Source organism: Cyprinodon tularosa, unplaced genomic scaffold (assembly GCF_016077235.1).
Source record: "Cyprinodon tularosa strain WSP-4 unplaced genomic scaffold, ASM1607723v1 ctg201, whole genome shotgun sequence".
NCBI classification, from domain to species: Eukaryota; Metazoa; Chordata; class Actinopteri; order Cyprinodontiformes; family Cyprinodontidae; genus Cyprinodon; species Cyprinodon tularosa.
The window spans coordinates 957,459-966,356 of record NW_024038739.1 but is presented as its reverse complement, the minus strand read 5'-3'; positions in this window follow the sequence as shown (position 1 = coordinate 966,356).

The following is an 8,898-nucleotide window of genomic DNA, read 5'->3' as shown; positions in this document are numbered from 1 at the left end:
AGTGCAACACTGGCAAGCATAAATTATTATACATGTTTCTATACAGCAGTAAAATAAATAAATATGTATTTAGAGCAATACGTTTATTTTAGGATAAAAAGATTTATAATTAAATATTAATTTTTGCCTGAAAGGAGGCAACCCTCCCCCTCTAATGCCTCTCCAAGGATAGTGTCACAGCTAAACAAAGCAGCAGGCCAAATGTAGCAACAATAGCTACGTTTACATGGACACAACTAATCGGATTGAAGGCCTGATCAGATCAAAAATGTTTCATGTAAACATGTCAGACTGAAGATTCTAATCCGATTCGGTCCGATCGGATCTAAATTTAATTCCGAATGAGAGAGGTGGTTTTTGCCGATCGCCATTCCGATTGGCGTCCATGTAAACAGCCATTCGGATCTTAAGAGTAAAATAATCTTCACTGCGCATGTGTGCGACGTCAGCGTGACGTTTTTCCGCCTTGTCAACAACAGGAAACCACCGGTCACTCTCGCTCTCGCTGTGAACAACATGGCGGGGGGAGTCTAGGAACGCCGACTTATACACTGAAGTTCATTTAAAGCTGCAGGAAGCAGGGATTTATCCTCCTCCTCTTCCTCTTTTCTCTCTCCACAGCCCACTTGCTCTCCCACGCCGGTTCAGTCGCTCATTCTCTACATTTTCTCTCGTACATTTCGCTGCCAAGCGCTTTTTTCCTCCTCTCTCCTTTTTTCTTTCCGCTCGCTCCGAGCGCATCGTTTGTCAGGCCTCCCAAAAACCAGACGCAGACAGAACTGCTAAGTTTGGCAGGAAGTTCTGCGCATGCTTAAAAGATTTAATCTGATCCAACGCTTGGTACATGTATACACACGTCATGATCGGATCATTTCATTTAGTGTCCATGTAAACGGAGATTTTGAATTTCCGATCAACCAAGGTTTGGATCGGATCGGGGAAATTTTGCGCATGTAAACGTAGCTAGTGACAGCTACATCTGGCTTGAAAAAAAGCATAGAAAAAATAAAGTTACAAGTTGAACTAACAAATAATCCAAATGTGGAGATCAGAAGTAAAATCTAGCAGAGTGAGGAAAAGCAGCCTAAGCCTATGGTAGCATAGCTATAAAGTAACCTGAGCCATTCTTAATATGAACTTATGCAATTCAATTCAAAAATACTTTATTAATCCCAAAGGGAAATTATATGTTGCAGTAACTCATACATTATATTTTTAAACAGATGTTGTAGTTGTTGTGATGTTGTTGATAGCTGTAGGTAGGAAGGATCTTCTGAAGCGGTCTGTCTTGCACTGGATCTGAAAACATTTTGTTGTTGTGTAAAAATCTTCCGAAGAGGATCCTCACTGTTGTCCGTAATTCTCTTTGCTTTATGGAGAGCTTTTTTTTTATGAAATAATCTCCAGGGGGTCTAGAGGAGTTTCTACAACTGAGCTGGCTTTATTAGTTTGTTGAGCTTTGTTAAGTCATTAGCTCTGATGTTGTCACCCCAGCAGAGGATGGAAGAAGTGATCACACTCTCCACAACAGACTTATAGAAGATATGTAGCATCTTGCTGCAAACACTGAAGCACCTAAGCTTCCTTAGGAAGTACAACTGCTCTGTTCTTTTTGTAGATGGCTTCACATTTGTGTCTCCAGTCGAGGTTGTTGTGCAAGTGAACACCAAGGTATTTATACTACTCCACCACCTCCCCTTCTTCTCATTTGATGTTAATAGGATTCAACTTGTTCCTGTTTCTTCTGAAATCTACAATCATCTCCCTTGTTATGTTGACATTCAGGATGATTCAGATGATTGTTTCCACACCACAAAGTGGTTCACCAGCTCTCTGTCTCAAGCTTCTTGTCCATCTTTGATCCACGCAATGATTGCAGTTGTCTGAGTATTTCTGCAGATAACAGGGCTTTGTATGGTACTGGAAGTCAGACATGTACAGGTTAAAAAGAAATGGATAAAGTACCGTTCCCCGTGGTGTTCCTGTACTACTAACTACTTGATTAACAGCTGACCCTTCAGTCTAACAAACTTGTGGTCTGTTTGTCAGGTAGTCTTTGATCCAGGTGAATGTTGATGCATCCACCTGAGTCTTCTGATTTCGTTCACAAAGTAATTATTTGCCTAGTCTTTAAAACTCACAGGGTATATTAATTGCAGATTAAAACTTGTAGTTTTAACCTGATTTCTAAAAGATCTGTCTACTATTCTGCCTTCCAATTCTAGGAACCACTAGTTAAATATGCAATTTGGGAGCAGAGCAGTGGCACCTGAGGTGCCACCACAACAGCCTAAGACATAAAATATATATATCTATATGTATCTCTCTATCTATATATATATATATATATATATATATATATATATTTAAGAGCAAGGTAAATATTTAATCTTTAATGATGAGTAAAGGGTAATTTCCTTTGTTGCCATAGGGCGTCAAAATATTTGCCCATTGACTCTTGTTAAAAGTTTTACATGCGCTGTAGCTACTCTGCAATACAAACGTATAGGATGGCCCAGGGTGCAGCTAAGCAGTGAAATGGGGTGACAGGAACTGTTGTCCCAGTTGTTGTGCGGGTGATTGACAGGCCAAGTCAGGGGAGGGAAGCAAACTTAAAAAGAGAAGCTGGAGGTGAAACTTTTTGACCTTTCCAGTTCCTGGTTTAGCTACCAGGCTTGGCTAACTGCATACATAGAGGCTAAAGCTGTATTCTGCTTTCCTGCCTCCGTTTTATTAAATGTCAGGATCTGACCCATCATGGATAAACACTGGTAGGACAGATTTAAAGTACTTTTTAGAAAAGGCAAAGAAGCATGAATAATATGGGATTCACATGGAAAATAATATAATATAGTGTACTTTTTTTTTTTTTAGATGTTTGTTAATTTGCATAGTTGCTCTTAAATAAACATATTCTCATAGAATAAATAGTTTTTATATACTAAAAAATATAAAGCTGACTAATAGGTTCCCCATTATTAAATCAGTGTATTAGTTTTTTAGGTTTGTGATACAATATTAGACCACGAAAAACACAGATTTGCCTTCACAAAGCCTCAGAAAGGCAAAATGTATGTACAAAAAGTAAACCTGTACATGAAATTATGTTTTTATAAAGTGTTTCTATAATGTTTTTTGTTGTTCGCATTCATATAAATATACTGGTGTGATAACTTTGTATATGTTTAATTGGTTTTTGGTATATGTCTATTTTCAATTAAAGCCCCCCCTGGAGAAAACTCCACCAGCCGCCACTGGAGCACAGTGCTCTGTTTGGAACATGTGTCACGTCTTGGTTGTAGTTAAGAGGACCCAAAATGCAGAGGCAGACAGGCTGAGGTGAATTCTTGTAGTTTCAATGAAAAAACACTAATAACAAAGGGAAAATCCAAAAATCCAACTAAAATGTAACTCAGACCAGAACCACGGAGACATCAGGGGAAAACAAGCACAAGGAACCAGGGAGAGACGGGGTGAGAGGACAACAGCGACGACAGGACCAGCAACAACAAGGAACCAACGAAGAGTGAGAGCAGAGGGAGAGCACATCTAGCTGACAGAGACAAAGGGAGGGCTAACGAGCTGACAAGGAGCAGGTGTGAGAGGAGACAACGAGGGAGCCAAGGGGAAAGGAACACACACACACACACACACACAAGAGGGCTACAGAGGGCAACAGAAAAACATGAGAACTAACAAATCTAGAAATTACAACAAAAAGGAATTAAACCAATAAAACTAGGAAACATAGAGCAAAGTAAAGCACAATATAACCAAAACCATGAGAACATGATGAACAATCAGAGCTCTGATATATCAAAATCTGTCTGTTTGTATGTAAATATGTATATAAAGTAAATGCTTAAACTATTTCAAGCAAATCAACTGTAATAGCACAAGATACTTTGAGTAATAATTCACCTTTTAAAAATTGCAGTATTATTTGTGATCTTGAGATTACACAACATGAGGCATCAAGAGACAAAAATAAGATTAATCCTGTCAGCTGTCTGGGAACTACAATGTCTCTTTTACATATTTTCCATTCATGAGTTCAGTTATGCATAATTCCATAAGGCTCAGCCTCTTCTTAAAGGGGAACACCAATTTTTTTACACTGGGCCCTTGATTTCCCGTTATTACATCATGTTCTACTCACCCATAAGAGTTTTGTGTCATTTGGAGCTGTTCTAAAGATATTCGGTTAGGTTATAGCCAAGTACCGTCTTCCACGCGCCTGACTGGAGTTGTGACAGGCAGCCTAAGCCATAGGCGGCGACGCTCTACCTCTTCCATTCATTCGGCTAGCTAATCTGAATCGTTCAATTCCATTTCGAAAGCGAGATCATTTGTGGTAGTAGCACTAGACATCTTCCAGGCATGTTAGTAAAACTAGCAGCAGTTAAGCGGACAGGATGAATGAATGGTAGCCGGAACACGCGGATGACCTCATACACGCGCCGCTTTGTTTTAAAAATATATAAATATAAAAAATATAACCGCGGATGTCTGGGGGACAGTGATTCGCCTACATGTTATGAATGCTGGCGTACCATAAATGCTAAACTATGAACAGTTTAGTTTGTGCCTTCAAGTCGTTTGCCCATAGGAAGACGTTACTTGGATATAACCTAACGGAATATCTTCAAAACAGCTCCAAATGACACAAAACTCATATGGGTGAGTAGAACATGATGTAATAATGTAAAATCAGGGGCCCAATGTAAAAAAAAAAAAAAAACGGCTTTCCCTTTTAAGCTGCAAAATAAAATAAAAACTTGCTATCACACGCAACAGTAATTTCCAACCACTGCTTCTGCTTTAACTTTGGACCACTTCAGCCCTTATCGAACCTGATGGCATCAGGTAGCAAGAAAATTTGGGCCAGGACAGATAAGCTATGGAAATGGCCAAAAAACTGGCTAAGTAGGGTGGAACTGGTCAAAGTAGAACCCACATCTATTCATGGTTCCTGGAAGTCAGTTTTAAACAAGTCTGCTGGATCTTAAAAAACATTAACAAAAATATGGATAGCTTTACTACAGAATAAAATAAGATTTTTACCACGATTATTTATCTGCAAATGCATTAGGATTTGCTTTTGATTTTACCAGTCAGGTTGTAAAATGCTGAGTAAAGGTAGAGTTAACTCATATTTTTACACTTCACATTTTATATTCATCTGAAGTTAAACAGTTCTGTGTAACCTGTAATCTAAACAGTGTTAATTCCTGAGAAGCCCTCTTATCCCACATTCTGTAAAAGGCAGTCAAGCAAGACTGACCTTTGTCACCCTGGATATTTGACTACGGCCTGCAGCAAGAGTTGAAATATAATTGTAATTTCAAAGTTTTTAGGGAAAAGCCACATCCACCCTATGGAAAAGTTTAAGGTTTTTTTAGTTTGTTTAAATGGCCTTTCTTCATGTTAAACAAATATATTGCTGATGCATAGTGCCTTGATGTGAGACACCAGGACACAAACTCTTACTCACAGATGTTATCCTAATTGTATCATTACAACCCTTTGCATCTTTATGCATATACCACACCCCTCCACAGACATTATCACATCCTGCCCAAGTACTAACACTGTAGTGAGGCCTAACCTCCCAAAATGCAACATCTCAGAGAAATATCCAGTAATGAGTTATTGAGTCAACACGCACACTAAATGTGCTGAATCTTAGGATGGTGTACCGGTAATTATGAATTTAAAAGAAAATTTGATCTTCTTTGTATGCTCTTTCCATGTGGAGCAAGTTGCTGCAAAGTTAAAGATTCACTCAGTGAATTACTGGCTGTGCATATTGACTTAGTTTATACTCATTCACGCACTGGTGGCATGAGTAAATAAAACCATGTTGACATGCACCATCCTAGTCCCAAAGGGCTGTTAAATGATTGCTGAAGGAATCTTCCTGCATACAAGACTTAATAATTAATCTGCTCATTTTTATTTTATTATTTTTTGCTGGTTCTGACTCTAACATCCACATAAAGAAGAGTTGCTTTCTTTTTAAAATTATTTTTATTACTTCAAAATCCTGTTATACTCATATGCTGCTTAATGTACAAACAACAGAGAGATAAAGGAGGGTGTGAAGGGGTTAAAGTAACTTTATTAAAAGTAAAAAAATGTATTTCTAGTATAACAGACTTTGCCATTGCCACACCCAACCTGCTAGGTCTGAATAGCACAGTCTATTTTTTTGCTGGAGTACACCATCTAGTGATAAATAAATGTATCACCATAAGCTAAATTTTCAATTTAGTTCACAAGGTATCCAAGTTTCGACATAGTGTATATGATAAAAAGCTGGAACAGCAGTTTGTCCTCTTATTGCTACAGTTACGGTATTATTATTCTAAACAGTTTCATGGAACTAAGAGGACACTCCTACCGGTAGGTATATCACCACAGTGCTTTTAAGTTAAAATATTCTGCTAGAAAAATTTACTAAAACGATGCAAGAATGTAAGGCATTCCAAGAATCAAATTTGTTAATTTGATTGAACCTGAATACATGATCTTTAGATTCTAGAGAAGGTTAGGTGAATTTGCTTATTTTAATTAGTAACAGAAAAACAGATCAAAAATTGTGTTGCAGTTCCACAGCCTTAACATTTTGAGAGTTGTTTGGAAGGCTACATGTTTAATGTTCATTTCTCTTTACCTGTTTGAAATATTGTCAAATTATCACCATAAATATCAATGCAATTCAGTTTATTTATATAGCGCCAATTCACAACGAGTCATCTCAAGGCACTTTAGGATTCATCAGATCATACAATCAAACTGATTCAAAATTTTCTAAGGAAAGCCCTTGCATTGACTTAATCCCTCACACTCCCTCACACTGAGCATGCTTGTAGCAAAAACGGAAAGAAAAAACTCCCTTTTAACAGAAAGAAACCTCCAGCAGAACCAGGCTCAGTGTGAGTGGCCATCTGCCGATGCCGACTGGAGTTCAAGGAGACAGAAGCAGACATACAGAAAGAAGCAGAGATATAAAAGCCAACTGTAAGCCAGCTCCACAGGCGGCCCCTTCCAGGAAACACAGAGGACGAAAAGAGGACATACAGTCACATTCAGAGAAACAGGAATACACTTAAAAACAGGCTGGTCTCGAACATCTATAAACAAAGGTGTTGATGGCAGCAGCACAGCTGATATTTCTCTCCAGGATGGTGTCACAACCAAACAGGAACAGACTATAAAGCTACTGTGAGAAAAAGCAGAGAGCATATCGCTAGAGATTGAACTAACAAATTCTGCAGAGTGGGAGAATAGAGAATGAAAGAATGAAACAAAATGAAACTGCATGAAAAAGGTGTCCCTATGTCTTCCAGCAGTCTAAGCCTATAGCAGCATAACTAAAGAGATAGCTCAGGATAACTATAATCTTTATCAAAAAGGAAAGTTTTAAGCCTACCCTTAAAAGTAGACAAAAACTGATAGTCTGTTCCACAGAAGAGGAGCCTGATAACCAAAAGATCAAATATGATCTGTCTTTTTAATTTTCATTAGAACTCTGGCTGCAGCATTTTGGATCAGTTGAAGGCTGAAGAGTATATAGTGGGATTATATGTAATAGATGCAGTGCAACCAATTTCCAGTAGAGGTCACCTTATCGGTATTATTGCAGCCGTTCTACTAAGTCCTAATGTCTGTCTGTCTGTCTGTCTGTCTGTCTGTCTGTCTGTCTGTCTGTCTGTCTGTCTGTCTGTCTGTCTGTCTGTCTGTCTATCTATCTATCTATCTATCTATCTTTAAGTCAAAGTATGTAGGATCATATTTTAGAGAAGTGCTGTGGGATTTTGCTCAATCACAGCCATAAATAACCTTCAGAGTTTCCATTGCAAAGAAAAGCAGACCTTTGTTCTTGGTCTTGTTAAAATTCCTGTCATGCCTGAGCAGTAACTAGTTGGAAAAGCTTATTACTCATATCACGACTTAAACATCAGTATAGAACAAGTTGCAACCAAGAAAGACGACCTATAGTAGCTTAAAGACTCAAACACCATTATAATTTAGAGCAGCCTGCATGGGGGGACCCAAAGCTTCCTGAAGAAATATTTTTACCACTGACTAAATAATCTAAGCCACAGTAAAAATCTCTAAGTCAAAGTATGTAAGATCATATTTTAGAGAAGTGTTGTGGGATTTTGCTCAATCACAGCTATTTCTTAAACGTTTTTAGATGACATAGAACTTGAGTTTGCTTCAGTGTCCTGGTGATTACGGGTAAAGTTGAAATAAATAAGATCATATTTCAGAGAGAAGTGCTGTGGAATTTTGCTCAATCACAGCCATAAGTAACCTTCTGTGTGCAATCAGAAAGCACCATCTGGAGCCAACATGTGTCGAAACTTAACTTTGCTTTAATTAAAACAATACCTTTGTTTAATCAGATGCAGAGATAAGACTCAAACTCACTGCGGATCCAGACATTTGAATTGAGAAAACTTTCTGGAGAGGTGGCGAAACGTCTTCAAATCTTGGAAACCAAGTCCAGTGGATATTTTTTGAATTTTTACGGAATGACTATGACCTGGATGACTGAGAACCTTCATCAGCAAATCAGATGCAGAGAAACTAGATTTTGCCTACATGTTTCCCTTAAAATACTAGTTTGAACTGCGTTTTAGGTCAAAACAGTTTTTAGAAACTAACCCCTAAACTATGTGTGTTTAAGCTAGAATTTGTTCTCTTTTTAACAAAGCAGTGATCTAAACATTTTTCAAAAGGCTTGAAAGGTTCATCTTGACCCTTTAAAACATTTTTACTGTGGCTTAGATAATTTAGTCAGTGGTAAAAATATTTCTTCAGGAAGCTTTGGTTCCCCCCATGCAGGCTGCTCTAAATTATAATGGTGTTTGAGTCTTTGAGCTACTA